The sequence below is a fragment of the Lethenteron reissneri genome, chromosome 13 (assembly GCF_015708825.2).
Source record: "Lethenteron reissneri isolate LAM-NWPU_2019-01 chromosome 13, ASM1570882v1, whole genome shotgun sequence".
Taxonomy (NCBI): Eukaryota; Metazoa; Chordata; class Hyperoartia; order Petromyzontiformes; family Petromyzontidae; genus Lethenteron; species Lethenteron reissneri.
The window spans coordinates 10,030,406-10,053,474 of record NC_083791.1 but is presented as its reverse complement, the minus strand read 5'-3'; the positions used below and the strand labels follow the sequence as shown (position 1 = coordinate 10,053,474).

The window sequence follows — 23,069 nt, the reverse complement described above, 5'->3', positions numbered from 1 at the left end:
TCTACAACGCAACACTTTAGAAGGCCCAGGCACTCTCCCAGTCGAGTACTGACCATGCTAAGACTCCGGCTTAGCTTGTGATAACTGATGAGATAGGTGGGCGTTCAGAGTGGTTTAGTCACCAAAGGCACGTCTCTCATTCGTCCCCATACACCCGGCTCGCGTTGCACACGCTGGTGTCGAAGAGAGTGAGAGAGGGGAGAAAGTGCCAACAAGAATTTCAATTAAACAAACACCTGTCGAACTATTCACTTGTCTCCCGAGAGACTGGGGGGCTGAGCCATGGATTTCCGCTCGCCCCCAATCTTGCTGAGCGTTTGAGCCCAAAACGCTTAAAAAAAAAGTTGCAATTAACCTATGTCAGTGAGCTCGACGACTCCACCGCTCTCATCTCCACAGCCCACGTCTCCAAACAGGAGGGATGTGTGCAGTGCATAATTACATCCAATATAGAGACGAATTGAGGGTAATTGCAAACATTGAAAGGCAAGTCACATGGGTACATTTCATGTTGCATTTATTTGTATAAAGGCTTGGGAAGGGGCATCCCATCTACCAGCGGATTAACAAAATACTGTAAATAATTCTAATGACACATATATGAAGCGCATTTCATCAAGAATCTCAAAGCGCTGCACAAGACACAAGAGGCATTACTGTAATTCATGAAGATACAAATGAGAAAAGGCTACATGATAAAATCAACGCAGAAAGGCATTTTCTGAATTAGCTGAAAGTGGAACGCATGAAGATTAAATTTCGATTTAAAGCTTTCGTGACTGCAGGGATTCATCTTCTTGGTTCTTTCGGTAAAGTCACGTAGAATGGAAATAATAAAATAATACAAATAAAACATAATAAAATAATTCTCACGACGTTTCGGCCACAACGCAAGTAGTCGTCCTCAGGTGAAGAACAGGTCTGTCGAGACAACAGTCTGAATTATTTTATTATTTCCATTCTACGTGACTTTACCGAAAGAACCAAGAAGTATGAAAGATTGTAAATTTTGTGGATTAACTCTTCAACACACCGGTGGGCTAAAGTAGTAACTATTTGGCGTTTTCTTCACGTGACAAATCCCTTACCGATTGGCCGTGTCGGGTGGTGGAGGGTTTCGACACATTTAAACTTACGCGATCTAACCCAAAAACCTTTATCATGAAGTTTTAAGATCTTTAAAAATGTTCCCAGACTCCGAGATCCTGACACCGTGTCTCATGGGAGAGCGCTTGGAATGTTGAATTATTAATGTTGCCATGATGAAATGCGTCATACGCGAATGCCTGTAAAAAATTATAATAAAAGCTAATTACTGACATCTCTTCAGTTTAAAGGATTATTATTAAAGAGGGTCCTGATTGACATGTTTAGACAAATCCTGTTTTCAGAAGTTCCGTTGAAGGAAATTACAGCGCATTCATCGATAAGCAACCGTTCCCTAAACACCACACACACATTACTGTCTGTCAACAACCTGCTTGCTGTACTGGCCCTGACAGACACCTCAATTGCCCTGCAGCTCGGCGTACGTGATATCCTGCATGCGAATGGCCGAGTCGCCCGTGCGTCAACCTCGCCTGCAAGATGCTGCACTATTTCTTTTTTGGATGTATAACCTCACGATCCCATTCGGAAATCGTCACGATTGTACCAGTAACAACCATTCACATACCTCCCCGGAGTAAAACAAATAACGCAGCACTTTGTTGGAACTCAACAGCAGTTTGTGCCCGACCACCACTGGCCCTAGAAATGTGGAATTTCCACCATCGCGTTGCACTGTTGTGAATGATAAACCACCGCTGTTTATTTTACTTTTATTATTTTTAATTTTTTTTACCTACGTGACTTTACCGAAAAAACCTAAGAATATGAATTATTGCAGTCACGAAAGCTTCAAATCTAGATTTCACCGCTGTTCACTTTACGCAAGCGGACCCCTCTGGAAACAATACGTACACACACACACAATCACACCGTGATGCAAATGATTCCTAATTGGCTCCAAGCTTTAATTTACCCTCGGCAGTGGGATTGCATGCTAATTCCGTATATGCAATTGTTTTAGCAAGCGCCTTACAGCCTCAAGGCCCCTAGGGTGTGCGCGAGCAGATGATAACCACAAGTGCCACAGCCAGATTGGCTTTCCTGGTCTCGAACGCGGCCAATATCGTCCAGCCCCAAGCTGCTATGCGTACACAATGCACGAAGAGCCCTGGCAAAGCCACGTGCCACGCCACAAACAACTCGTTGTTCTACCACGTTTGGCGATCAATTTGGGGGGTGGAGGGGGTACATTTACAACGAGTTTGCTGAGGTGCGCTAATTTATGGTTGAGCCAAACAAGCAGGTTTTATTATATTTCCCCTGTTGAATCTATTCCTGATTGTTCAGTTTATGTGTATCCCGGGGATCAACAATGTTGCGCCCAAAGACTTTGTTGTTAAACACGACGTAAGAATATCATTTATTGTGATGTACGCGGTGGTTTGTTGAGCTGCATAGCATGCTTCATGTGAATTATCTTCACTCGTGTACTCGAGTTCGATCAACGCATTCTCTCAAACGTTTGATCTCCGCTGCTGAACCTGTGAGTATAGATGGAATTTTTTTTTTATATTTGTACATCATTTACTAGCTCGGAGTAAAGTTACAGATTATTAATAGCACTATTCTATTCGGTCCAACATTGTTGAAATACTTCGGTCAAAGATATTGTCAGTTTAACACATAGGCTTTCATTTGTCGCCTGATGCTAGTTGTAATTATTGGCGAAACGTGGTCCTCGAATTAGAAATGTTGTGGGTTTACTCTCCAACAGACCGGTGTGCTGTACTAGTAACGAATTGGCATGGTGTGTTTACGTTTCAAACCTTATTAATTGTCTGTGCCGGGTGGTGGCGGGTTTAACCCAAAAACCTCGTATGGACAAAGATGTTGTGTTTTATTTCTGCTGAATCTATGATCAAATTTCGATTTAAAGCTTTCGTGACTGCAGGGATTCATTTTCTTGGTTCTTTCGGTAAAGTCACGTAGAAAGGAAGTAATAAAATAATAAAAATAAAACACAATAAAATAATATAACTATGATCAGATGTTCAATGTCGATCAGGGCCCGAATATTGTGTTCGTATGTATGTATGTTGAAGTTCTTTAGCACCGTACTTCACCAACCGTGCTTATCGGATGTGTGGGGGAAAGACAACAAACTAAACGCAAAAACCTGTTATGAATAAATTAGTTTTCAAGCGGCTTCCTATTATCGGAAGGTAGAGGAATCCAGACGGCCGCAGAAGCACAACTGACGCAGCGACCGTACTCAACATTTTGTTCAAACTTTGAGTACAAAAGGTAACAATTATTACGGTTATGTGACTTGTTGAATGGCAAGAATACGTGTGGCAAAAAGCTCCCAGATAATCAAACTTAAAACAACGTGTTTCTACTGCAGAAACGAAGCTGTTAACTGGCTGAATCCCTCGGTGTACAGATAGAATGGAAGTCTTTATTGTTGATCACGAGATATTGAGTGTTACATTTGATCCCCAACACCTCCATAATTTAAGGATGCCACCTTTTAAAGTCGAACACTTTGGTGCGTGAACGTCGTTTTTATTTTTAAATCCTTTATATTAAGTTCACTTGCTTGCTTGCACGCTTACGACCGTGCAAATCTTTCGGTCGTTTTTTAACCCACTTCCAGTGATCCAATCGAGCTGACATTTTGCACACAGACTCGTTGTGCGTGACAATTTATTTTCGTGGAAAAAAATTTCCATAACTTTACACTTTTTAGGAAAAAAAAATTATATTTAATTATCAATTGCTTAATGGTGGCAGGCAATCATCTGACCCATAGGTGGCAGCCATCTCAAGCCAGAGGACGAGAGGACTCTAGCCGCCACGCATATAAAGGATTTATAGTGAAAAACTTTGTTTTTACGGGTTAATTTTTATTGACTTCAGAGTCACGCATCCTGGAAAATAAGTGGCTCTTCAAGAGTCAAAAACTTTGCCACAAATCTGAAATATGTACGGTCCTAACAATGGCACCCCCCCCCCCTACACGGCCGCATTGTTCCTGCTCCTCGCGATGATGCGGACATCGTGTCTGGGAGTTGAGGGGTTAGGAAGGCGAGAGCTGGTGAAGCGATGTTTTTGGTAAATTTACGATGGGCCACAGCTGAAGGTGACGAGATGAGAGTCCATCCTCGGTGATCACGATTGCCATTGGCGATTCGACGAGACGGGGGCAACCCCCCCCCCCTTCCAAGCGTTTTGGCTGTATTTGTCCCAGTGAGATGGTGTTTGATTGTGGGCAGGGGAGCTGGGATGGGCAGGGATGAGGGGACGAGGGGGGGGGGTCAGGGCTCTTGGGGGGGCCCGGAGTCCACCGCGATGCAGGTGTAGAGCTCCAAGCGCTTCTTGGACCGGACTCGATACCACGCACGATCCAAGCCGTCGTCTGCAGGTTCTGTTCCCCTGAATCGCTCGGGAAAGCTGGATAAGTGCATCGGCGTGACATCACGGGTGTTTAGTTTGCCAGCAAAGGATTACCGAGCCATGCGCAGTGTTTAGTCAGGAGGGTCAGGGGGGAGGGGCGGTCATACGTGAGTCTGTTCGGCCACTCCTGTTCTCGGGGCCAGTGTTTTGCGTGCAGGCCGAGACTGAATTTCCAGGTGGTGAAAACCCAGAGTTGGAGAATCGGAAAAGATCGAAGCAGTCGCCGTGGTGGTACACGGCTGTGTTCAAGTGCCTTGTGGAGGAAGGGTTTAGGGGCCGTCCATAAATGACGTCACGCACCTAGGCGGGGGGGGGGGGGGGCAGACATTTGTAACGATGGTGGGGGGGGGGGGTGAGAAACGTGACGTCACATCAAAATGCGCAACTTTAAATAAATATAGACAACACGTTATACTTAATTAAATAGACTTTTAATAAATGTTTTCTCAAACATCAGAGTGCAGCGCCACATTAAATACGCACTACAATAACAATAGTTTAAAGCGATTTGAAGCATGTTTTATATATTTTTGGGGGGGGGGCAAAGCTTTGTGACGTCATATTTGAGGGGGGGTCTGACTTTTTGTGACGCCGTGTGACTAAGGGGGGGGGGGTCAAAAATCGTCCAAAATCGCGTGACGTCGTTTATGGACGACCCCTTATCGATTAATTTAGATTTGTGAATCTCTCTAAATCCCACTGTGGAGGAGAAATCAGCACGGCACAGCAAGTGAGATCAAGAATCTGTCCATGCGGAACTTTGCGTGTGATCGCGATCTCCTTCTGTGCGTGGGTTCTCCGTGGGGAGTGGTGGCGCAGCGGTTAGCGCTGCGCTGCGCTACGAACCCGGCGACCCGAGTTCAATTCCTGCTCACGGCCAACACCAGTGGCCGATTATCTGAACCGGACCTGGGACTCCCCTAAGTCGACTCGGCCGCAAATGAGTAGCTGGTTGCGGTGTGTAAACATCGCCAGTGGGGAGACAAAGGCGGCCGGGCGTGTTTCTGGCCACCCATCCCTTCGTGTGCCGTGCCGGCATTTATAGGTGCTACTCGCTAACAGCACTTGCCCCAACAGTTTGTTGAGGCTACATGGGGGATCTTTGTTTTTGTGAGTTTTCTCCGAGGCGAGTGATTATTCGTAGCGCCTGGAATTATTTGAATTACAGTCTCACGATTCGGAGTTCCAATTCCATTTGTACTTCATCGTCTGGAATTTTACCGTTTCATTGTCAGTTATAGAGTTCTGGAATGTAATTGCGTAAATAGTAAACACTCGGTTGTTACATGCTTAATTAAATTAATGTATTGTGAGAATAACAATTGCTTTCAGCCAATTACTCCGTTAATTATCACAATCTCTAGTCGTCTCAGGATACTCTCGCATGCAAAACAACAACACTCATTAAAAAAGTTTCATGAGGCTCTCCTCGCTAATTAAATGCCATTTTTTTATTTAAAAAAAAATGCATCGAAATTGTTCACGATTGTTTATCGCTCAGCGACGTCATTCAATGTTGCCGACGTCGTCTAATTCATCGTCATAGCTCGGGGGAGGGGGGGCGGGCAACACAACTCCTGTGACGTCAAACGAAGCCATCCACTCCTTCATTACGAAGGGATTGATGTGGCTAGGTAATGAGAGAACGACTGAGGGTGAAGAGAGAACGTCTGGAAGAATTAGTCCGATCTGTAAATTACGAGAACGAACCCCATTGTTCCAACAAAAAAATAAAAGCCAAACACGTGTAGCAAGAGCACACGGGAAACGTGGAACAAGAATTAGGGGTCGTCCATAAATGACGTCACGCACCTAGGGGGGCGAAGTCAGACATTTGTGACGATGCGTGACGAGGGGGGGGTGAGAAATGTGACGTCACATCAAAATGCGCAACTTTAAATAAATATAGACAACTCGTTCTACTTAATTAAATATACGTTTTAATAAATGTTTCCTCCTACAACATCAGAGTGCAGCGCCACATTAAATACGCACTACAATGACAATAGTTTAAGGTGATTTGAAGCATGTTTTATTTTGGGGGGGGGCAGAGCTTTGTGACGTCATATTCGAGGGGTTCTGACTTTTTGTGACGCAGTGTGACGAGGGAGGGAGGGGGTCAAAAATCGTCCAAAATCGCGTGACGTCATTTATGGACGGCCCCTTGTGCAGGAAATGCTGACGGTGCGTGCATCAGTGCACAACGTGGCGAGTGCTCCAACGCGTGGCTCCGAGTCGTTGTCAAGGCGAGAGAGAGAGAGAGCACTTGCCCCAACAGTCAGTTCAGGCTACGTGTGGCGGGGAGGGAGGGGTGAGAGGGGTGGGGGTAGGGGTGGAAGGGAAGGGGGGGAGAAGGTGGGAGGGAGGAGTAGGAAGGGTGGGAGGGAGTGGAGGGAAGAGTGGGAAGGGTGGGAGGGAGGGGGTAGGAGGGGGTAGGAGGGAGGGGTGGGAGGGAGGGAGGGAGGGGTGGGAGGGAGCGAGGGAGGGAGGGAGGAATGCGGGGGAGGGGTAGGAGTGCTGGGTTGGGGGGAGGGGTGGTGAGCGATCTTTGTCTTTGACGAGAGGCGCTGTTGATGAACGACCTCCTCACCGAGCCCGGTTCTCGTCCTCCGCGCGCTGTCGACGGAGCGCGCGCGCGTGCTGCTGTCGCGTCCCGCCGAAGCGGACGGGCGATAGATGCGCGTGCAAGCGCTCCGTGTCCTGCAGCGATGCCGCTGCTGGGTTTGTTTGTGGTTGCTGTTGCGTGCCTTTTGCTCTCGACAACAATAAGTAGTGCGCCGTTGTACGTCGAACTTCGCCGCACCGGACGTAGCCAACCGTGGCTGATCGGAGGCGACGGGGTAGAGTTGCATTCATTCCGTGTGATCTTGTTTTCGACAGGGACGCGTTCACGTTCAACGTCCAACGCGCATTCGCGAACGGGTTGAATTCATGTTTGGACGACAGATGTTCGACTCGCCGAATGAGTTGCTCACAGGGCGAGAAGGGCTCCATGACACATTTGTCCGTGTGAATCCACATATTTTAACTCCTGTGGTGCATTCGAAAGGAGACGTGAGCTTTGCCCTGCGCCGTAAGATAAAGCTTCCGCACCAGATGAAATCACTGGAGACGTTCAAAGAGGCAAAAGCGAACTGTCGGATCATAAACGATGGACAACTGTTTGGTGGTGCAGTGGTGACGATTTAAACAAAACAATGAAATCCCTCAAATCGAGGAATTAATCTCATATTATTTAAAGGAAGACGCAGCTGATTTAAATAATTCTCCGCCTCTGGTACCTGACATGGGCCAGCATTGTTGGTGCAGTGGTGACGAATGTGCCTCGCAAGAAGAAAGGGGCCTTTGTGCATTAACAATACAACAAGCACTTTAGATAATTAATCTATAATTATTTGGTTATCATTCTCTTCCCTCCCCACATCTTTTCACTACTTCCCTTTCGTGTTCTCAAAGTGCCCCACGATAGCTGCCACTCATTCCTCAAAAACAAAGATCCCCCGTATAGCATGAACAGACTGTTGGGGCAAGTGCTGTTAGCGAGCACCCTATGACGGCCAGGACGACACACGAGGGGATGGGTGGCCGGCACCACGCCCGGTCCGCCTTTGTCTCCCTAGTGACGATGTTTTTACGCACCGCTCCAGGTACTAATTTGAGGCCGAGTCGACCTAGGGAAGGCCCAGGACCGGTTCGGATAATCGTCACTCGTAGCGCAGCGCGCCGCGGTTAGCATGCACCTGTCAACTGCATAATTACATTCGAGATTTGAAGTTTTCGTGACTGCAAGGATTCATACTGTTTGTTTTTTCGGTAAAGTCACGTGGGTAAAAATTTTTATAAATTAAATCACAACGTTTCGGCGCAACACTTCAGGTGGGGACAATTTAGCGAGAGCACACCGCTTAAGTGTGTCTCATGTGGCTGTGACGAGTAATTATATAGTCGCGGGGGGATGGGGGAAGGGGGGCATGGTGAATGTGGGGGGGGGGGGGCTGGGATGTAGCGTTGCGTACCCCGAGCAGTCTGCTTTCGCTAAGTTGTCCCTGCATGAAGAAGGACGCTTGTGTTGGGCCCGAAACGTCGTGCTTTAATTTATTGGAATTTTTTACCTACGTGACTTTACTGCATAATTCCAGATTTGAAGCTTTCGTGACTGCAAGGATTCATATTCTTAGGTTTTTTCGGTAAAGTCACGTAGGTAAAAAATTAAAATTAATAAAAGTAAAATAAAAAATAAATAAAAATCACGACGTTTCGGAGGCAACACAGGGCCTACCTTGGCTCCTCCCACCCTCACCCAGTATATATACAAGGACTGTTTTCTTGGAATTTCTCTTACTTGATACAGCTATCGTGCTGTGACGGTTCCATCTGAAGATGGAAGCTTGTGTTGCCTCCGAAACGTCGTGATTTTTATTTTATTTTTATTTTACTTTTATTAATTTAAATTTTTTACCTACGTTACTTTACCGAAAAAACCTAAGAATATGCATAATTCCATTCTGTCGTCGTTTTGTGAGCTATGCTCAAGCACGTTGAGCGAAGGCCCGCTGCGCTCTATGAATACAATTCGGTTAGATCTACTCTTCGGCTGATGCAAGGTGGAGCGCGAGTATTTTAGCATTTGGCCTTTGACCAAATCGCAATGAATGTGCTTCATCTTGTCAGAGCTTGGAAACTTAGCAGATGTAATCCTGGTAAGTGCTTGGATCGGAGACCGTCAGGGAATATCCAGGCGCTATTGGCTTAGACTATGGGGTGGCTCGGATATAGAAACGCAGCAATGGATTGAATTTATCTCTGCCGGAGCGTTGATTGTTATCCTCTGGTATGCACGAGTCTTTATTTTTACTCGGCACTCTGCTGTTATCCCACATGCCAAACCACCCACATGGCACCAGCCACATGGCAAACGCCTACGTGTTTAAACTAAACCCATTTAATGGAATTGGCCAAACATAATCATAATCACAACAGAGGGTGTTAAGACTCTTTTGGGAAAACGATGGGAATTAAGGAGAAGTGTTGTGTGCCCTCAAGCCCTTGTGATGTCGGCAAATGTTCGTCCTCTCACGCCCTTTTATGCGAGCCCAAAACTACAGCACACAAGGGACCGAGCACGCGAAGCATAGTTACGAACCGGTGAAGATGTACGGACGAGACGCAGACGTGTACGTCAAGGATCGGAACTTCACCTTTTGGCAATCTCATCGTCAACACCATGGCCCCAGTGATTGCTGGGGAAGCCGTTAATTATCATGTCCTGCCCTGGCGTAAGCGCAGCCACACCTCCAAAATAACTCTCGTGGGGTAACCTAAGCATAACAACAACAACAACGGCAATAATCACCATTATCATCAACAGCAATTAAAAAAATAAAAACGTGTTGGGTGTAAATTGTGCGATTGGTCACACAAGACCGCGTAATACCCTCGGCACGATCCGTTGGCCAGGCAATTATGCGTCAGTGGCGGGGAGTGATCGTTCGTTGGTGCGTAGCAGCAACTACACCTGGGACCCAAAGGCCAGAATGGGCCCCTTCCATTTCCCGAGAATTGTTTTTTTTGTGGGTGTTTAGTTTGTTGTCCTTCCCCCGCACCTCCCGATTAGCACGGTTGGCTACGTACGGGTGCGAAAGAAGTTCAACATAAATGCATGCGAACCACGGTACGACACTGATCTGCATTGTTTTATTATACTGCGTATGAGCCTGTAAGCGGTTGCACAATGTTGTATGGCTGTACCGGGCTGTGGAAACGTGAAATTACGTTCAAAGCATGATGGCACCTGCCCATTCATTGCAGGATGGGGACTTAATTATGGTCCAATTGCGTTCGTGACATAATGCCACAAGACTGAGAAGTTTCTATCCACAGCTCTTACAACTCGTAGTACATCATCCCGTGTTGGAAAATAACCTTGAAAGATGACGCACAGAACTACTCCTTAGGGTCATCGCAGTGTTTCAGTCGGCGTTTTTATTACAAATGCTAGCGGCACATCCTTTGAGATGCCATGCAAAGAGAATTAATTGCACAAAAGCAAAACATTACATTCACAACAAGAGTAATCCAAATTTTGCTAAAAATATAATTTTTACATGCTGGGTTTATTTGTGCGTATATTTATAATCCAGGTGAGATCATCAACCCTGTAAACTTGAGAATCTGGTTTAATCGCGGTGGCTGAAATCTGGATTCAAACCCAGGTGCTTGCTGAGTGCTCTGAACCTCTCAGCCACCCTACCCACTGTTTGACCCAATGTTTTTTTAATCTGCCTGTGTTTTACTCCTCGGTAGGTAGCCTTGAATGTATGTGGCAACACAAGCTGCATATATGTTCTGCTGTGCATAGTTGTAGAACCATCACATGATAATGAGATGAGACTTTATATTCATAATGTAATTGTGGGACTTGAAAAGAAACAACGTGGGAAACAGGATGATAGGAATTGGAGTCGGCTGCTGGAGACCAAAACGAATTATTCTCTTCCCGAGTTCACCACTTTGAATAAAACCCACAATGTCAATGACATCGGGGTCTTCACAATTTCCTTGAAGACAATCATGAATAGCCAAGCAAGGTGGCACAAGTCTGAAATCCAGAGCTTTTTAAGACCAGGCTTCGTGGATACTGGGAACTTGTCACGCTCCCAAACCCCACTGGGCTGTAAAGTGGCGAGAATATGGCAGTACCCAAATATGCCTGTGAATGCTTTTGTGTGGCATTTATAAAGTGTTACTCCTTCTGTGTGTGTGTTTTACGTACCGTGTGAAAGACGATCAATGTACGCTCTTGTTTCCTCCCAGACAAAGTAAAATCCTGCTTAAAAGGAAATTGTCCAATTATCCCAATGCACAACACTCCTCGGAAACAAGTTTTGAGACTTGGTAAACCTTTTGTTATGAATATTTGGACGCAAGAAGACCTTGACAAAGTGAGAAACACATCTGCCTAACACAATTGGGCCAATTAAAAAGGGTTGCCCAAGTATGCGTCAATTGAGAGTCACGCAGTGTTTGACACACCGGACTTTTAACCCAGTGACTCAAGTCGAATTCCTGGCCATGGCCAACACAAGTGGGGAGTGACCACTGAACTGGTCCTGACTTCTCCACCAAACCTGCACTGACCAGCGTGGTGAGGTGTGGTCAAACAACTCCCGTAAAACAGGAACCTGGGAGGCCTTCATCTCGCAGCAGATTGACAAAAAGGTTATAAAATTATTTGTTCATGGGCTTCTACCATCGCACCTCCGATGGCTACGTACGGTGCAAAAATAAGTTCAACATACGTACACGTGTCATGGCTAATTGGAGAGGTTTTCGATGAGTGGGGGCTGTGATGACGGAATCTCCTTTTAAAATGTTTCCATTTCATTAGAAGAGCACAAACAAAAAGAACCAACTTTGCCTTGATGCATGTGACCTATTCCTTTGACCCCAAAAAACACACCTTCCCGGCACTTTCTGTAAATAAAAAATGTTTCATTAATAATTTGTTAAGCACATTATATTGACAGTGTCTGTTTAACAGTTGTGTTATCCCCAAAGTGCTCGCGAAACATTTTTTTTTACATCTTAAAGTGTTAGACTTGGGCCACGTTTTAAAATTTACGACTGACCTTCAAAGCCTTTAATTCTGTGTAATGTCATTTGCGTATCCCCCGCTGAGCACGTGGCACGCATGAGATATTTGGAGACCCGAAACCAATCTCCCAACCGAGGTCGTCCAACGCTGTTGCCTTGACTAATGCTCTTTAAATGGACCTCCAAAAGAATTCAAAAAGTATCGACTTGGACCATTGAAGGATGTCAGCCACAAAGGCTGATTGTCACATTGGGGTCGTTACCCACTCTGATGTGCGGCTCTGGCTTCAATGAGTTACGGAATGGCACGATTCGGAGTCGAATACTGATGGCACAATCGGGACATGGATGGCGAAAATGAAAAACGTTGTTTTTTGTATATAAAGAGAAAAACGCTCTGTGGGTTTCTCTGATTTCACCGTTTAGCTAGGAGAGCCTCGCTGAATATCAATGCTTTTGAAAAAAAAAAAGGCCCACACTGGTTTCGTATGTGAAGACGGTGGGTTTTTTTTTGTCTTGCACTGGAAAATGCAATTTAACCTGCCCAAAAAGATACCGTAACATTTTTAAACGTTCCGTGATTTTATTCATTTTTCGAACATTTCAAATCTCTCCAAGTAACAAAAATGTGAGAAATGAGAAGAAGAAAAGTTTTGGTATTTCCACGGTGAAAAAATCTTCAGTGGGATGTTTTATTTTACCCGAGTCAAAGGTCGGAGCTCATACGTGGCTCATCATCAGAATATTCCATCGGTCCCCGTTTCCTTCCATTTTAGATTGACCCTTTACTCAATTGTGTCTCGACAAACAAGACTCAATCGCTTTGACTGACTGTCGCAGGTAAGAAATACTTGTTTTGTGTAATTAACGCTTCCGAGGAAACTTCAGTGCCCATAGAAAACCGGCATATTACAAGTATTCTACGATACAATTAGTTAGTCCATCAAAAACACCTAATTGCTCTCTACTAGCCAATACAAGCACCCACGTCATTGCCGCTTAGAGTCGGACACTTAATGGCTCCAACTCCGCTGCTAATCCTGCATAATGCACGGGCATAAGTAGTAATAATCACATACCTGCATTTCCCATATCCCCTCCCTTTGATGCTGCTAATCCTGCATAATGCACGGGCATAAGTAGTACTAATCACATACCTGCATTTCCCATATCCCCTCCCTTTGCTGCTAATCCTGCATAATGCACGGGCATAAGTAGAACTAATCACATACCTGCATTTCCCATATCCCCTCCCTTTGATGCTGCTAATCCTGCATAATGCACGGGCATAACTAGTACTAATCACATACCTGCATTTCCCATAAATATGCTAAATTCCTCTTGATATGCAAATTCCTTTGTCAAGGCGCTCTTCCCCCTCCAACCCAGCTTATATATACGCTGCCAAGCCTGGTGGTGTTCATTCAGACGCTGTCTTTCTGACAGACCTGTTCTTCACCTGAGGACGGCTGCTTGCGTTGTGGCCGAAACGTCGTGAAAATTATTTTATTATGTTTTATTTTTATTATTTATTTTTTTCCATTCTACGTGACTTTACCGAAAGAACCAAGAAGATCCACTATCGATGTTGAGACTCACCTCCCCAGTGTCGCAATTCGTGGTCGCAATACACTCGTCACTAAAAATGGTAACCGCTGGGAAATCTTCTTCCATCGGTCATATTTGGTGCGAGTATTACCGCCGCAGGAATGCCGTATATCAAGAGTGACATTACTTTTTATAGGCCCTCGGTCACTTGTGAAAATGTTGGCATGTCTTCATGGTGAAGATCAGTTTCTTGATCATTTCCGCAAAGGGACTGTCAACCTCCCCACCGTCGCGAATGCCACTGATCTCCGAGGTACACTCGGCTGAGCTTACACTAGAATGTGTCTACTTAGCCTAATACTACATTTTATCTCTCCCAGGGATTCAATGGACTTGATTCGGGGTCACAATTCAATTCTAGCACCGTTTTTTCGTATTATTTATATCATCTCGCCTGTATTATTACTCATTTTCTCTCGTTTGTTCACTCCATTTAAGTTTCATGCAACGATAGGGCATAATTTGTAGATAATTTTCACAAAAATCGTAGACGAGCCATTCTTCCAAGCGCAGTCCGATGCTTGTATAATGAGCTCATCAATTGCTTTTAATGGATGGATGAATGAATGTATCTTTACATGCCTAATCTTTCTATGAAATCCACCAACACTGCTCAAGAGTCACTGGATAGGCGTATTTAATAAGTAGGTGACCTCACAGTCCAAATAGGGCGTTGTTTTAAAGTAGAAAGCATGGCTTGTTTAAAGCATGGCTTGTTTATGCAATAAGTCAGAGGTCCGGTGTACACATAAGTCAATGCACCACCACTATCCTAGCGTGGATTAAAAACATAAGTGTGTTCGTCTGAGTCCGGACGATACCGTGGTATTTTATGAGTATTTCTCACTTGTCAACAACTGTGGGCATTTTATTTGAATCTCAAAAGACTCTTCTCCATCGAACGACATACACAAGCCATTATCTACTTTATGATTACGCGACACGTTTACCCAGGTCTTTAAAAAAAAGCATTTAAAATGTGCATCTGAAATCGTGGAAACGGACATATTACGAGAAAAGTTTTTTTTACATTTAACAGCTAAGGCCCACTGAGAAATATAGCGCCTTTTTAAAAGCGACCTGGCCACAAATTAAGTGACTTATCACGTGCAAATTTATAGCATGTTTCAAAAATTTGGAGGGGAAAAAACAGAGGACCCGGAGAAAAATCCGTGTGACCACGGGGAGAGCAAGACGCAAACTCCAAATATACACACATCGCCAGGGTCTGGATCGAACCCACGACCTCCTGCATACCAGGCGAGCTAGTTAACATCTCACCACCTGCTCGGTGCTCCAAGCGGCAGGGGGTGGGATGGGCTGTTTATTTATTTATTTATTATCCCGGTCCCACCTGCTGCAGCACGCCGTGCAGGCGTCGCAGCAGCACGCGGTCACGTGAGCCCCAGGGGGCACCACGACGGCCGTTGCCGTGTCGAGCCTCGCAGTTGGGGGGCCGGTAGTGACCCCCGCGACGCAGGCCCGCCGACTGTGCCGCTCGCGTCTCCCCGAGGGACGGAGGCACCAGGAGGAGGTGGGCGATCGTGAGCACCGGCATTCCACCGCTTGTCCCAGCTTTGTCCGAGAAATTCACCGCAAAGTGCTCGCCGCAAATGAACCGCAATACCTTGCTGATCTCGTCAAAGGGCGTAAACAATCGCACGACATTCCAGTCATCCTCGCAGCGGCGGATTTTGGCTGGCCATCGAACAAAGACGACGGTCACCGCATCGCGCGCCTTCAGATGCGCGTCTGCGGCCATCTGGAACGTTCTTCTTTCCGATATTAGGAAGCCCCTGGAGTGATGCATTTAGATTTGAAACTAATTTTTTTCCAACTTCCTTTTGTGTTGAGTTTGTTGTCCTTCCACTGCACGTCCGATTAGCACGGTTGCTACTACATACAACAAAGTCAAGACACACGACCTTGGCGATTTGCCCCGATGTCGACATGGATATGGCAGCAATGTTTTGCGGTTGAAGATCGGGATTGAATGAAGATTTGCGAAGATATTTGTTTGGCCCTGTACACGTGTAATGTTAACGTTGAATGTGATGCAGCTCAGATGGTAGAGGACTGCACGGCTGACCCTAAGATGTAAAACCGTGGGTGTAATTCTTTCCCACAGTTTAATCTTTGTCATCATCATCATCCTCACTATCCATCATCATTCATTATCATCATGCATTTGCTTTTCTTCGCACAAGTCTGCCCCGAAACGGACTCTCAGCTGGTCATAAATAAAAGATTTAACTTGCGCCACTCCCGCCGCTACCACCAATCACCATTGTCATCATCAATCACCGTCAATCAATATTTCCCCAGGATTCGTAAAATTGGCCACCACTTTGCGGGACGACGAATCAGTTTCTGTATTTAGAAAGAAAAAAAGCTGCTCCCCACCATAGAAATGTGGAATTTCAACCACTTGCTTAAAATTCGATTTAAAGCTTTCGTGACTGCAGGGATTCATCTTCTTGGTTCTTTCGGTAAAGTCACGTAGAAGGGAAGTAATAAAATAATAAAAATAAAACATAATAAAACAATTCTCACGACGTTTCGGCCACAACGCAAGCAGCCGTCCTCAGGTGAAAACCAGGTCCGTCGAGGCGACAGAGTCTGAATGAAACAGCACACGGGCTTGGAGCATATATATAAGCTGGGCGCATTGACAAAGGAATTTGCATATCAACAGGAATTTAGCATATTTATGGGAAATGCAGGAATGTAATTAGTACTGCATATGCATGTGCATTATGCAGGATTAACAGCATCAAAGGGAGCTGTAGTTACTGCTGCTGCAGTAGTTGCTGCTGCTGCTGCAGTTTCTGCTGCTGCTGCAGTTGCTGCTGCTGCTGCAGTTGCTGCTGCTGCTGCACTTGCTGCTGCTGCTGCACTTGCTGCTGTTGCACTTGCTGCTGCTGCTGCAGTTGCTGCCTTATCCATTTTAATATAACACTATGTATTATTCTACCCACCCTAATGTGTATCATACTGCTATATGTTTACTGTACAATTACGACACCATACATTACTCTGCACACTGCACCATGCCAGTGAGTGGAACGCGGTCTGAAAGTCACCGTTAACGTGAACACAATCAGTTAAGATCCGAAATGGTTTATTACGTCCTTCCAATGATTGCTAAGCCAGAATCCATCTTCTCGGTTGAAATTGTCTCTGTGTTTGTATATGTGGATCGCCTCATGAACGAATCTCTCATGATAGCCAGATGGCTTGCAGAGAACCTCTGTCTTGGAGAAGTCAATGTCATGTGAGCCCACTGAATTGTAACAGTGATCTGCCACGGCTGAGGTGTTTGTCCTACCGTGTTCCAGGTCTGCTTAAAGTTCTCTAATGCCTTAGATCCAGATTTGCTTTATTATTGTAGATAGCATTAAACGACTGAAGCAATTAAGCAACTGCACTTTAAAGCGCAAAAAAGTAGAATAGAAAAATGTTCTATTCTACAGTTATTCTCATATGTACTTTAATGTGTGCATATATATATATAAGCGTGTGTGTGCATGCGTGCAGCTCTGGTGGCATTGTGTCTCGGTAAGTCCATAATTTCCATTTACACCATTGGAACCTCCTTTGCCAGTAGCAAAATATGATAATAGTTTTTTTTACCCTTTTATCTTTCAACAAAACTGACACCTTTTTTTACAAGAAGTCATGTTTGCATTGACCAAAATACCTGCGGTCGGAATGCAAACAAAAAACACAACTCTGATAATGTATGCACTGTCCTTGAAATTGATTGGTCCATACCCGAGACAGCTTTCCTTAGAGCCTAGTCTCACATGGTGTTGGACCAGATGACGCCAAAAGGCGCACAACTCAAAGACAAAGCACCATCAGAGTATGAGAGCTCAGGGTAAGCATTTACACCATTGGAACCTCCTTTGCCAGTAGCAAAATATGATAATTGTTTTTACCCTTTTATCTGGCGCAAGATAAAAGGGTAAAAAAACAATTATCAATTTCCATTTAATCTGATTTATCATCGACCACCCAAACCCCACCTATACCCTCTTCCGTATATTTACCTCCATAGTTAATGACAACATCATAATCTCTCTTTTCTCTGGGTCCCATTGAAAAAAGAAAACCGCCTGTGTTTTTTTTTATATGCTATTAAGTCTCTCCAAACGAGGTTGAAAGCGCTATGCGTTCACTGCATATATTCTTGGTTCTTTCAGTAAAGTCACGTAGAAGGGAAATAATAAAATAATTAAAATATCAAACAATAAAAATTCTCACGACGTTTCGACTGCAACACTCGCAATCATCATCAAGTGTGAAATCCACGGCAATAAATTTTGAAAAAAGTTGCGGTTTTTCCGAACGTCAGCACCACAGACAGCGATTTGGCAGTTGGCCAGATGAACGAGTCCATCTATGTTCGGAAAAGAGGAGGGGGGAGAAGAAAATTTAATGCTGTCTGAAAATCACCGTAAGCGTGAACACAATCAATTAAGACCCGAAATAGTTTATCAAATCCTTACAATATCTGGGATGGCTGCACACGCTGTATGTCCGTTGGTAACGGGGAGCAATGCTCACTCCCGAAAAGACGATCCGTTACAAACAGTCCCGTAGTGTAAAGCTGGGTCTCGATTCGGGGCTCGCTATATTGAAAAACTCCCCCAAATTGACGAAAGGGTTAATCGCCCAAAAAAGTGTAGACTTCAAGAAAGGGCACAAATAATTGTTTGCAATGTGAAAAATTGCCATTGTTAATTAAGCTGCCTTCCGTTCCGCTAATTATATCATAAAACAAACGCACGTTGCAAAGCGTTACATAAGCCATTAAAAATGCATGGATTTTTTTCCAAAAACTTTCTCTTCTGCATAAGTTCGCGGAAGAGGAAACTTTACATGGCATTCATTATATAAGCCCAATGTAGAGCAAGTTTGCGTGACGCCGAGCTTACATAAAAGTGGAGACACCTCCGGGCACAGAGGCAACCCTCTGAGTTCAGGCCTCCCGATCCTCCATCCGGGCTGATCCCACGGCCTGTGCCCATCCCAGCGTCTCATCATCGTGGTGGTTGTTGCCAGCTGTGCCAGGAGGTCCTATGCCCAGGATGGCACCAGAAGCGACAACAGATTCCCCAGCAATGCGAACGCCACGCACGTCCCACATGCTAACGTAGAGGAGTAAAATGGGGACGTGACGTCAGGTGTGCCGTTCAGTGCGATGACGTCACGTCTCCTAGGGTACTTAAGGGGTAAGCGGGGTCACTGTGGGAACGGGTAGAGTAAGCAGGGTGAAGAGGGAACCAGGGGTAGAGAGAGGGATCGAGTAGGGAGTCTGGGGAGAAGCCGGTGGTAGCCGTAGAGGTGCTTCTCTCTCTGCTCGGTGGAGTCGGCAGAGTCCACGATCCGACACGAGAGAGAGAGACCGGAGCTAGCCGGCAGGGACCCGGACTCAGTAGGAGCCCTAGCCCCAGGGAGTTGTGTACCCTGCTGTGTAATATTGTAACTGCTTTGATAAACCCTGGCGAAAGCCCTTAACTTACCTCTGTCTCCGAGTACGTCTGTGGGAACCTCTCTACAACTGGTGTCAGAGTGTCTGCGCTGCCATCCAACACCACCCTCTCACGAGTATCTTCTTGTCCAGCAGTAGCAGCAGCCTCATGATGTTCCCCACACTCTTGGCAGACCGGTGTTACAGAAGCCGTACTCAAAGGTTTGACATTTAGTCTGCTTTTTAATCCTCGGCAAATTGCCAGCTCATAGCCGCGAGCTTTGGCATTTTCACTATAAACGTCGCCTCTCTCGTCCCGGTTGGCCTTGCTTTGTAGATATCTTTGCTTCAGGTATGGATACAAAACTGGACAAATGGCTCTTGAAAAAAGCATAGCTGTGGACTGAGGTTTAGTGTTAGTTTTTCTAAACAAATCGAAACATTCAAATGTTTTCCTCTAGCTTTTTTTTTTTAGTCTTCGGATGATAAATCGTGCAAAAACAAAAAAATGTCGGTTGTAAGGTAACTAAAATCTTCGTCGTGAAACTTAACAAAAATGTGTCTGCATGACGGCCCGCACGCGGCAGGCACCCTTAAAATGGAAAGACCGGCACGTGAATGAGCAAAGAGCGCGGTTGTTCAATGACAGACGAAGCAGTCTCGCGCTAAGTGCTCTTCATGCGCTTGGTATGCTCTGTGCAAGCTAATTAGGCTCATGCGTGCTGTTTTCAATATCGGGAATGGCTGCACATGCAATGCCCCCTTTTTTAATTGCACAGCAATTGCGGGCGAGAATGGGTCATGTATAGAACACTGTGAAAAAAGTGCTGTTATTTAATGTGAGGATAGGTTAAGGTGCCATGTACATATTTCAAACAATGGGTTTTTGAATAACAGTTAAAATGTGTTAATCACAAAAAAGATGTGGCCTCTTAATTGTGTGCCTACTGTTTATGTATTGTTAACAAGCATTATATCCACGAGCCTAAAGAGGTTTTCAGGAAGTGGGCATTGCCTGTTGCGGTATATGGATGATAAACATGACCATTAATAAATGCGTCCGTTGATAAACACGTCCATTGTATGATGGGGGAAAATGGAACAAAAGCTGAAAAGTGAGCAAAGAAGCATGGAGAGAGACTCCTGCTGGGAAGTAAAATTAGAACACGGTGAGAGGAACAAATGGATTGGAGAACGAAAGCAAATTAGCGCTCACATATTGACTGTAACGAAATGTAACTGGGCTTGGGAAAGGCGCATCGTGGCAAGAGGTGGTGGGCCAATAGTCTTGACAACAGTGGCAGCCGAAGGATGGAATTCACCCCCAGGATGCCCACCACAGCAGATGGGTCCAGTGAGGTCAGCCCACGTGCAGGAGATAGCCGGATGGTTGCGTCATGGGACGGTGGGATGGCAATGACTTTGAGAGTCCTTCATCGAGTGCTCGAGAAATGGTGGCTGACAACGACAGTTGATTTTATGAATGCCTAACTGTACTACCGCGGCTTCCCCAGTGGCGATGTTCACACACCACACGAGTTAATTGGTTGCGGCTGAGTCGACCTAGGGGAGGCCCAGGACCGGTTCAATAATCGTCACCGGTGGTGGCCGTGAGCGGGAATCGAACTCGGGTCGCCGGGTTAGTAGCCCAGCGCGCTAACCGCTAAACTACTATGCGTTACGCTTCCACGTGCGCGGGTCACATGACAGATTTGACGTCACAGCTCACTTGCCGTGCAAAAAATATATGCATTATTGAGCTACCCCCCCCCCCCCCCAAAAAAAAGCAAAAGTGTATTTTAATACTTTTTAAATGGTGTACAGTCTGGAAAGTACCCACATGGCAAATTTCCAGTTTGTTGCATGTCGAGAAGTACGCTAAACATTTTGAACAGACACGCATATTCACAACTTTGCCTTTATATATATGGAGATGAATACATTTGAGTTCAGATCTTGTGGGCAACTATAAACCCACAATCAGAGCTTTGAAATGCAGACTTAAGGTTAGAAATCGCCACACTCACTCTGGGGTGAATGGTTTGTTGTGGTCTAGACGTCTTTTTTAATTTCTGGATCATTGAGTTTTAGATGTGAGATGGAATACCGTTTTCAATTGTTATATGGTTTTAATTTAAACATGTGGAGTCTCATAATCGAAGCTCGAAAACAGCTGCGTGGTCTACTGCCAGGCTTGGACTTTCATGCTGCAAATACAAGGGTGGCACAGTCGGGTTTTTTTACAATCGGGTCTAATTGTCTATTTATATTAAACCCGATCATCTGAGATTTGGAGAAATCCGGTATAATTGGTTCTAATTGCAGAACCGCACTTCGCCAACTTCTCAACGATGGGCTTCATTCATTCCAAGCGAAGGAACTCACTGGCGCCCACGATTGTGGAGGAGAAGCTCGTGTTCATCACGACCAACCTGCCCGCCGCATTCTACGACTACCCCGTGCCCGAGTACGATAGCAGCCTAAGCCTATCAGAGTTTCGTATTCATTAAACTAGGTTTTAATTCCACGAAATCGGGTTTAATTGTATTAAAGAAAAAACCCGATGCCTGCCGCTGGAAAAATCGGGTTTTTTCCACCCATGCGCAAATAACATTGAGAGACGGCAAGAGGAACGCATGGAGTATATGTGCCAGTAAAAGATGTAAGTTTGACCATCCAGAAGTGGATGAATCATGGCTAATGAGCAGTGACTTTGGCTTATCCTGGTGATGCCGAGATTCCCTTACCCACAGATGTACAGGAATCTGGGTAGGGAAACCAGGCGAGGCAAGCCTGGCCCCAGGGGCATGCGGCCTCATTTCCCTAAATAACATCAGGAGAGGCGAGCAGCGTGTCACGACCTCTCGTTTATGTTTTAATAATTGAACATAAACCAAGTTGAGGCCCAGTGCCCCTGGGACCAGGCCCGACTCATCTGGTTCCCTGCCCAGGTGCCCGTGCCTCCCCAGGCATGGGATTCTAGGCGTGACCGCTGTAGACCCAAGTCACTCCATCATCATCATCAGAAGCCATGGCGTGGTAATATCATCTCAATGGGCTAAGAGGCCAATGTAATCAACTGGGGGATTTTTTTTGCAAAGTTTGGACCAACCGTTTTTTTAAATGTTCTCCGGTTGTCTATCGAGTAAAGCGTCCCTAATAGCAAGACAATTGGCACGGTAAGATGTGTGCTCATTAAAGCACCGTTCGTCTCCACAAGTAATTGTGACCCAACCCACCCCTAACCCCTCTCTTATAGACGGACGAAAATAACGAATGCCTTAACGCCTACTTCCTTTGCGTCAATGCGAGACGGACAATGGCGCGCACACATTGGTAAAAGTCTGTCCACGAACCAAGGTTATCCACGGATCTTGCGACGACGGCGTTCTGACTGTGATGGAAGCTGCTGCCATTTGCGCAAGCGTGTGTGTCAAGAAAAAAAATGATGACCTCAACTTTTGTTGGAGAACGCTAATTAAACGCTGTATATCCAGCATGGAAAGTAACTTTTTTAAGGAAAGGCGCTCTGACAAATCTACGAATGTCTAAGAGTTTACGTTGACTCGGTAATCCCCACCCACTTTGCGCAAGAGCGTGGTCACCACTTCTACGCCTTTATAAGGAACGAAACGGGTGGACTTCTCCACAAATCTGGCTGTCGCCTGATGAAGCTAGTTGTAATTACTGGCGAAACGTCGTACTCGAATTGTGAATGGTGTGGCTTGGTTTTCCAACACACCGGTGTGCTGTACTAGTGACGAATTGGCACGTTCTGTTTACGTGACAACCCTTACTAGTTGGCTGTGTCGGGTGGTGGCGGGTTTTAACGACACATTTATATATTTACATGATCTAACCCAAAAAACCTCTTATGGATTTTAAC

General features: G+C 45.5%; 1 pseudogene; it reads right to left on the bottom strand.

Moving 5' to 3' along the window:
• Window positions 1-4,367: 4,367 nt before the first annotated feature.
• LOC133341948 (uncharacterized) lies at window positions 4,368-21,992 on the bottom strand (annotated as a pseudogene).
• Window positions 21,993-23,069: the final 1,077 nt, after the last annotated feature.